The following is a 10,434-nucleotide window of genomic DNA, read 5'->3' as shown; positions in this document are numbered from 1 at the left end:
TGAAAACAAATAACATTTGAAACATTTACCAGGTTCCAATCATCCACAATTTGTTAAGACACTAACTCAGAAACTTGGTCAGTTATATTTTAACTAACTTTATTTTAATATATATTTATTAGGAGTTATATATATTAGGTTACATATATTAGTTATGTATATTATGTACATGTTAGTTATATATTATATATTAGTTATATATCACATATAATATATATTAATATATTAGTTATATATATTATATAATATATCTTAGTTATATATTATATATTAGTTATATATTATATATCAGTTATATATTATATATAATAAATTAGTATACAAATATATATTAGTTATATATTATATAATATATATTAGTTATATATTAATATATATTAGGAGTATATATATTACATATATGTAAAATCTACATTTACATATTTATGTATATATGTATATATGTAAATCTATATTTACATATTATATACATATATATATAAAGTAAAATAATAGCACACTTTAGGATCTCACCAAGGACTTCTTAAAATGATAAATATCCTAAATTTGTTCTCTTCATCTATTTATCTATCATCTATCTTTTTTTTCTTTTTGGTAAGGGGAAGAAAAACAAAAGATCATTTATTCAAGTTGGTTACTTTTTATGAAAGCTGTACTTTTTAATCATTAATTTATGTAGTATGTTTACCTCATACTTCAGTAATTCTATCCATTGTAATGGAATAAATCAGTTTTTAAAATGTGACATTAACTGGTTTTTGGTTATTATGATTTTTTTCTGGAAGAATTAGAAATCTTCTATAAGCAAAGATGCTATACACTTCATGTAACTGAAAAGCTCAGTGCAAACAGTCTTAATAAGTTTAGGCTCACATAAGAGGAAGTCTAGAGGTAAGATGGAAACAAGGTATGATATATGGAGGCTGTGGCTCAGCTTCTTTGGGTCTCCCCACCATGTCTTGACTTTATACTCATGTTAGTAGTGGAAATTCAACACTAGAACTTTCAGGCATTGTATATGGAGTTGGCAGTGTCTATTGGAAGTCAGCATCCATCTTTTCTTGTGACTTCTAAGCAGCAAGGACCTATTTCACAGAAGTTTCATAGAAAACTTCTCTCACATCTCATCATCCTGCATTTGGTTCCACATCCTTTTCTAAATGTAGAGTGGCAAGGGGAATGTGATTGGTTTAGACTAATCATTTAGTCAACTGAAGACAATCTTCGTGGAAAAATATATATAAAGAGCTACATTTTTTAAGTGAAAATTTCTATAAGTTCTTTCAAAGTGAAAAGAGAGATAAATTTCACAAGAAAAAATAATATACATGAATTACTCATCTCCATAATTTTTAAAGAGTGTATGCAAAGTGTTAATCTTCCATGGAAAAAGTATTGTTATTCATATTCTGAAACAAGATGTGATTTTAAAAGCTATGATTAAATTAGATTTGATTGAATATCTCACACATCTTTTAAAAGAAATTATCTAAGAATATTAATGAAGATAGATGAGTTTAAAAATTATTAAAAACTAAACATTTAAGTATCCTTCAAGCATCCTTTATGCTCATTGATTCTCTCTGTTCAGTTTCCAAAAGGTAAGAAACACAGCCGCTATAGAGTAGCCTTTTAAACTCTTGTTATAAATGGTGTTTATGATTTTAAGTTTGATGATTTACAGTACTTATGAAGTCTTATTTCTGCTCCTAGAAAAATATATGAAAAAGGTCATCACATGACTACTTATTTTCCAAAGATTTTATTACTGGCAATGAGTAGGAGATTGATGTCTTTGGGATCACAGGATGGAAAATTTTGTGTGTGTGTGACAAGTTCCTTTGTAGGTTAAACAGTCTGGTCATGCAGTAAGAAAACATTTAATTTAGTATTACCCAGCATTTGATCATGGATTTTTATTATGTTAGAAGCTAATATCTTGATAAGGTGTTGTTTCCTAGGAAGATATTTTGGGAATTCTGACTTAAGAAATGGAAGAATGAAAATATTAATAACCAGAAATGGGGGATTTGGGTTGGGAATTTTGAAGATTGAATCTTGGTAAGTAGAAGCTGAGACAGAGTTTGGGGAGTTAGGCATCTATTAGGTTATCATTGCCTATGAAAGAAGAGGGAGGAAGAAAGAATGGACGAAGGGAGCAGTTTAATTGTGAACCAGGCCTGACAAAGCTATGGCCAATTTGGTGGAGAAATCTGAGCAGTGCGTCAGAATTGTCCTACTTTGAGTCAGGACTGCTGGATCTTTATATATTCACCTAGCTTACTTACCAAAAGGCTACTCATGAAAATGGTGTGACCTCAAATGGCTCTCTGTAGCAGAGGCAGAACTTGAAAGAGACGACTGCTGGAGTCAGTCTACTGACTGTCTCCCTATATCTAGGCAGGAAGCTCTTCCTTTACAGGGAATTTGGGGTGGAAGGAGGAGAAAGAAAAGAAAAGGAATTTAGGTAGTTCCCCCCTGTATCTACTATTCCTCACTGGTGCTTAAGTTCCACTTCTCCATATGCATCCAGAGAGCAGCTTCTCCAGGATTTCTGTGAGCTTTTCTTCCTGAGGAGAAAGTGGTGGTCCTTGGAAACTGAGTTCATACGTATACTTATTTTCAGACTGGGATAGAAACAAATGTATTGACAGAATCAAATCAACCTGCTTTACAATCAATGGGGCTATTGCTGTATTTGCTGGTGAAACTGTACTCCCCTTTCTAGTTCAGGATCTTTAAACACTGCATAGTGCAAATTTCAGTTACCAGGATCACAAAGTCCACCAGGGAGTTATCAGGAGTGAAGAAGTTAAGCGAGACCACGCCTACTTCTATCACTGGATTTCTGGACTTATGTATTCATTCTGTTTGGTGACACCATGCCATACACAATCCTTTCAGCGCATTATGGACGAAGGTATTCTATCCTTACAGAATGATGCCTCTGAGCTGGTGCTTCATCTGTACCTTCATAGTCATTCCAATGCTCTGTCAGGCCAGCAGCTTCTGGGTAGTGAAGTAAGTGATGCATCTGGTGTGTCCTGTAGTCATGAGCCCACTGTCATACTTTGTTTGCTGCAATATGTTTTCCTGATCTGATGAGATACTGTGGGATTCCATGCCAATACTTTGTAAGACCTCACAATGTTGTGCTAAGTTCTGGGACAAATGAGTAAAATCCAGAATATATGTATTTTCCTTTGGGAACAAATATCTGGACCTTCTAGTACAGAAGGAGCCCAGTTGGTTTCCTTGAGAAATAGTGTCATAGTGGAAGCTAAAATTTGTTTTCTACTGCCAATAGGTTGACCATTAGACTGTGGAGAGAGCTGATAAGCCTTGAAAAATAGAAATCCATATTGATGGGTCTATGCGTAACTTCTGAATGTTTATTCAAAATTCTTATGTTAAAAATATAACACCCAATGTGATGGTATTAGGAGGTGGGGTCTTTGGAAGACGGTTAGATGACAAGAGTAGAGATCTCATGAATGGGGTTAGTGCCCTTATAAAAGAGGCCCCAGTGAGTTAGCTTGTCCTGTGAAAACACCGTGAGAAGTCTGTGACCTAGAAGAGTTCTCAACTGACAATGTTGACACCCTGATCTCAGACGTCCAGTCTCTATAACAGTGAGAAATAAATTTCTGTTGTATGTAAGTCACCCAATCTATGGTATTTTGCTATCTCAGTCTGAATGGAGCTTCTATATGTGCCACCATGGCCACTTCATTTATATGCCCATCATCTCTACTTTGAGGTGGCTATTGACAGAAATCACTGACAATGTCAAGTGTTTAGTTTTTCCATGGTAAATGTGTTCTGGTGGTATCAATAAGTAGTATAGAGATCTTCATGCTTTATGCCCACTCCCCTATATTCAATCACATTCTTCTACACAAAATCTATCTATCTCTAATCTTGCTTTTTTCTCCTTTCTGGATACTAATCAGCTGTTCAAGCCATTTACTATCACCCCATACTCCTTATATATTCTAATTCAGGTCATTTATTATCAACACAAAGTGAATGACCAGTGGCACTGCCTAAAACCCTGCCCACTGGAAGGTTTTTCCTTAGTGTAGTCTTGCAAGACCAACCCTAAGTGAGGTTATAATGTAGCTAATACCCAGTTTGGGCTTGGACCCATATATTGAACCAATATACTTATAATCCAAGTTTGAGCCTTGTTCTTATTCTTCAGAAGGTTGTATGGGAAATGTGATATGACCATAATTATAAACTTAGGTACTAGTACAGTAGTGATATATGCCACTGTGGTCTGGGTTTCCTATCTATGCTGCTTTCTTATATCCTGTGGTCCTTCTCATGGTCAGTTTGAGATATGTCAAATTGCTGCTGAGCCCACCTAAACTTATGATTTATTGGCTGACAAATCTAGCTCTGAATGGGCAGTTGTGCATACATGGTCACTCAATGATCATGGCCAGGTGTTCTGTATTTACTAGACCACAGGAAAAAAATTTTTTAAAGATGCTTTAAAAGATAATTGTCTACTTTATTTAATTATGTGGCTTAAGTACCAAGGCTTCTTGCACTATAACTTGGATCAGCTGCAGAGCTCTTTCCTGTTCTGGGATCCTTTCAAAGCTGGAAGCATTTCACTTTATTCAGTATGTGGGCCCGAGAAGTATTCTTAGGTGTGGAATATGCTGCTACCAGAATCTGAAAAAAGGGACTGTACTTTTTTTTTCATGGTAGGATATGAAAAATATAATTATTTGTCTCCTACTTGTAAAGGAGATATCCAGAATGCATCTGACCACCGGGTCTTTAAAGTTGCATAGATGTTGTTGGACTTTTCACTCTTTATAGGATTATCTTCCACTCTTAAAATAAAAATGTGGGACTAGTACCAGTGGCCTTCTGGTGCTTAAGTGACACCATTTGGCCTTTACTTTTTCAGGGGTAGAAAAAACTTTTTAAAGGAAATATTGTAAAAAAACACATAAATAAATAAAATAAAATAAAGGAAATATTGTCTTTATTCTTTAATCTTTATGTAAAGCCAGACAGATGAGAAATTAACTCTAAAGGACCTTAATAAAGAAAATTCTAAAGCCTCCCTTTTATTTCAAAACTGTACTGGTAGGCAAAAGAAAGTTTTTTTTTTTTTAAAGCTATTCCAAAAACACCTATTTTTCAGCCCTGATGATGCAGAGAATTGTATAGCTGAATACACTATGAGTGTAATTCCCAAGATTCTTATTCTTAGGTCAACCATCTTGGCAAGTCAAGCACTGGAAATGCTTACAGATAATCTTTCTTTTAATCGCACCATGAAGTTCTGCCTTAAAGATAGGTAACAGTCCTGCCAAATGGAACCAGATTTTGCAGAGAAAATGTCAAAGAACCAAAAACAAATTGATTTAAAATGCTGGACTTTATGAATTTCCATGTGATTTCCTATCTTTCTGTTTTTGACTTTAGTCTCAGATTCTGTGTATTGTTGCTTTGTATTTGATATTTACTTCCAAGTATCTCAAAAATCATAACACATTCTGCCCTTAGGGAGGATACAAGAGTTAAGAATTTTTTACACCGACTTCTATAAACATAATTTCCTCAATTGGATGACATTTTGTAATTACAAAAATATTTGTGTTTTTTAACTTTCTATAATTCAATAGCATGTGAGACCACCTCTATTTTGGTCAGTTCAGCCCATATTTTAATGTTGTTTCTATGTGGCAGGCATTATATTAGGGGCTGGGGATACACAGATAAACAAGATGTGGATAACACATTATTAGCTGCTCATGAGGATGTGATATTTGAAATTAAACTGGGCTTTTAGGGTTAAAGGGTCTGGCCAGAAGAGGACATGGGAGTGTTTGTAGTCAAATCACCACTCCCCAATCTCCTTAGTCCTTCGGAGGAAAGAACATGTGTACATGGTATTCTTTGAGCCAGAACCTCGCCCAAAACTAAACATAAATGTTAATAGTATCACACAAATTCCGTTATGTGTTTTACTTTTTTGTGTATTATGATTTAGCACATAAATTGATTTGAAGGCAGTTTTGAGTCATTGATGTTACTGAGTTTTCTATTTGGAGCTACCCACAGATAGAAATGGAAGTCATTCATGCACTTTTTTTCTGGGATCAATAATCTCAGAGTCTGACTGATTAGTGTCTTCAAATGCTGTCACAGTTGATTACAGAACCCTGAGAATAAAGGTGTAGGTGGTGCAGGAAAGATTATTGTTCTCACTGTGAACTCTGATTTTTTTCTTTCAGGTTACAGAAGGAAGAGCCTAAAGGAAAATGTAGGTCAAGTGCTTTTATCCCTTGCAACTTTCAGAAGAACAATCACAAAATTACAGTGACTGGTCCTGATTTCTAATGATGGAAAGAGAAAGGTAATAGGGGAAAAAGCACTGGGCAAGTGTTTTTAACTCATATTTTTAAATATGAAAGAGCATAAATCAGGTTTCTAAAAAATTATGGATGTATTTGACTTAGCCTGATTTGACTTTGGTTATTAGATTCAGCTTTTTATGTGACTCCTTCTGGTGATTATCGTATTAACATGACAAAGTGAGAAAAGGAGAAATTAAAATGTATGTTTATAAGGCACCATGTTTAATGTGTATTACAATTCTTTCATTAACACATAGCCCTTCACAAAATAATTATTTCTTAAACATGTGGATATTTGAGAGGATAGAAATGCTTTGTTCGTTAGTGTAATTATTATAAAATCAGATCCACTTAATTTCTTGTTTATAGATATCATATTAATTAAAAAAACAGTTTATAAGCATGTGGGGTACTTCCTATTATCTCAAAATCAGATATATTTGTTTTCTAAATGAACTTCTCATATTTCAGGAATAATGGTATTTTAATTAGGGCAGTATCAATTTAATTAATATAATTAAATATATAATGAAGCTTCCTATTTTATTGGAATTGGTTATGCTGAATCCGTGGTGCTAATGTATCATGTTAGAAAAGTGAGTACAACTAGAAAACAAATGCAAAAATCTCTGCTTCAGCAAATATTTTTGCTCTGCCTTCAATTTTGAGCCAGGCCTAAATATTTAATGGGAATTTTTAGGATGCAGGGTGTTGACAAAAGTATTCTAGTTTGAGGAAGTGGTATTATAAGACCAAATTAACCCTAATGTAAAGCTTTGAAGGCAATCTGATGGGAAGTGTTGTCAGAGGTTGAGGGCACGCATTACTGGTAGAGAGGGAAAAACAGAAGAGAAGGGGAGTGGAGTGGAAGACTGGTTGTGTTTATATTTTCTTTTATCTGTCTTATTATTTTGTCTTTAGCTGGCCCAACGACACATATCTGGACACATCTCTTAGGGAGTTGGAATTCAGTAGAGAGGGTGGACAATACAGAATCAATGAAGTAATCTTGGGAATATCAACTTCCTCTGAGGCTCCTAATTAACTCATAAGAAAATGAAGGTGTTAGATTTTAGTAATTTTCAACAAGTTTTCTGCATAGAGTATAGTTGTTATGAAATGTATCATAAGAAATATATTCCCTAGTTAGTAGGCTAGATAACCTTTTGAAATATTATAAGATTTTCCTCTTATCAATATTTTTTCTCTGCCATGATGACTGGTTTTTGAGCCTACAACTTATTGCCTCAGCAATGAATGGGCAGACCAAATACTACCAAGAATAGGATAAAGGTTAAGACTTAAGGGCACTTAAGGGCAATTTCTACTGGATAAAAATGAAAAATAGAACGTTAATTTTTGTTCTGGGAGAAAAAAATTGGAGGAGAGAGAATGAGAGAGAGAGCCAAGTGGTTAGACCCAGTGCCTTAGGCGATTAATCTTCGATCTTTTCTTGGGGATAAATGTTGGGGAAGAAGGGTAGAAATAACCTGAAATTTTGGGGGTAATAACTTCTCAGGTATAATCTGGTAACACCGTAATGAGGCTCAGCAGTCATCTTTTCATGTTCCTATATCTTAAGAGTTTGAATTTATTCCAGAAGAAAAAAAAAAAGAAAAAAAAAGGAAATAGAAATCTAGAGTTAATTTACATTAAAATAAATTGCTGTAGGGATGCCTCGGTGGCTCAGTGGTTGAGCCTCTGCCTTCCACTCAGGGTGATCCTGGGCCTGGGGATCCAATCCCACATCGGACTCCCTGCAAGGAGGCTGCTTCTACCTCTGTCTGTGTCTCTGCCTCTTTCTCTGTGTCTCTCAAGAATAAATAAGTAAAATCTTTAAAAATAAAATAAAACAAATTGCTGTAGGTCAGGGTTTTTATATTAGTGTCTTTTAAACTGCTGGTCATAATGTATTAGTATATCTTGAAATCAGTTTGTGGGTTAAAATAGCATAAAATAGAAACATGCAAGTGCATCCCACATAGTGTTAAGTGTTTGGTGAAATCAAGGTTCCATTTTATTATCAACAGCTAAATCTCTCTCTGTCTCTCTGACTACATCTATATCCCTCTATATCTGTATTATATCTGTTTCTGTATCTATTTATATCTAACTATATACACACCCACATACATATTCACACTTCTGTTGTACTATATCTCAACAAGAAAAAAATGTATTTCTTCCTGTGGGTGGATTAAAGTGAAAATATGTTTAAATACAACTGTGATGTGTTTCAAATTGGAAGAAGTTAAGTTACCTCGAATGGAAATTTAAGTTTTCTTTTTCACTACCAAATGAGAATGGGAGCTCCAGAATGGAGAACCAGGTAGTAAAAATAAACAATTTTTCTTATGTCTGAATTTTTGTGTGTAAATTGTGACCCTATCACACTAAACATAATTAGAGTCCTTGAGTTCACACGTGATTTACTTTTTAAGAATACAGTAGAGTCAGGCAGCCCCGGTGGCTCAGTGGTTTAACACTGCCTTCAGCCTGGGGCGTGATCCTGGAGGCCTGGGGTCAAATCCCACATCAGGCATGGAGCCTGCTTCTCCCTTTGCCTGTGTCTCTGCCTCTCTCTCTCTCTCTATCTCTCATGAATAAATAAATAAAATCTTAAAAAAAAAAAAAAGAATACAGTGGAGTCAAGATTATCTCTTAAATTTCTTCACTTTTTCTTGTATTCTGATAAGCCTCGATTGAGAGGAAGTAGGAGGGTTCCAGACAATTTATTGGAAATTGTTCCTACTCCAGAAAGTCTCCATAATTTTGTGTATTGCACTCTATATCATTCGTCAGTTCGGACCTAGTGAAAAATGTTTATTCCTCCTGCATTAGGAATCTCTTAAATGCCCATCAGCTGTAGCCTATTTGTCTTTGGGAGGGAAGGAAGCATTGACAAGATAAGGTAAAGGTCCTTAGAATTCTGCTGATGTTTCTCCCATTAGTTGTCTTGAAACAATCAGTGCCTACACCCTCACATATGCTGGTTTAGATGTCTTCAGAAATAAAGAAAGAGCTGAGAAAAATAGGTAGAGATCAGTTAGCATCAGAAAGTCCCTTTCCTGGCAGCCCCGGTGGCCCAGCGGTTTGGCGCCACCTTGGGCCCCAGGTGTGGTCCTGGAGATCCGGGATCCAGTCCCATGTCAGGCTCCCTGAATGGAGCCTGCTTCTCCCTCTGCCTGTATCTCTCTCTCTCTCTCTCTCTCTGTCATGAATAAATAAATAAAATCTTAAAAAAAAAAAAAAAGAAAGTCCCTTTCCCATGTCCCCCTGAACTAAATCCTCATGGCTGGTGAATTACAACCTAAGAAGTAACTCCTCAGAGAGCTGCTTCTCCTGGGTGGTAAGGGCAAAGCCTTGACCAGAAAATTTTTTTGGTGGGCACTCTGCTGCTTCAGGTTCTTCAGCCTAGGGTGCATCCATTTCTGTGATCCTTGAACTTATAAGGCTTGACAACACACTAGGATCTGGCTCTGTTAGCCAGAGCACTTTTGCCTAACAAAGTAGTAACTATCTCCAAGAGAGTATGAGGGCTCAGGCTATGCTTGGTACCTTACTTTTCCAAACTAAATGTTGGAATAAATATTATCAAGTTCTCTGGGGGAAAAAAATCAGATTTTTATTGAAGTTGCATTGAATCTTACAAATAAATGCATCTTCCTATAGTGAATATGGTGTATCTCCTAATTTTTGTAGTTCTTCTCAACTTCTTTTTTTTTTAAAGATTTTATTTATTTATCCATGAGAGACACACAGAGAGAGGCAGACATAGGCAGAGGGAGAAGCATATCCTCTTCCTTTATCCCCATATCCCTAATTATTCACCTTACTACACTGACTATGATATAAAGTAAAAGTGAGTAAAGGGATGACAGTGGGCCATCTTTTTTTTTTTTTTTTTTTTAAGAGTCCAATCATAGGGATCCCTGGGTGGCTGAGCAGTTTGGTGCCTGCCTTTGGCCGAGGGCGCGATCCTGGAGTCCCGGGATGGAGTCCCGCGTCTGGCTCCCGGCGTGGGGCCTGCTTCTCCCTCTGCCTGTGT

The sequence above is a fragment of the Vulpes lagopus genome, chromosome 7 (assembly GCF_018345385.1).
Source record: "Vulpes lagopus strain Blue_001 chromosome 7, ASM1834538v1, whole genome shotgun sequence".
NCBI classification, from domain to species: Eukaryota; Metazoa; Chordata; class Mammalia; order Carnivora; family Canidae; genus Vulpes; species Vulpes lagopus.
This window is presented reverse-complemented; position numbering follows the sequence as displayed.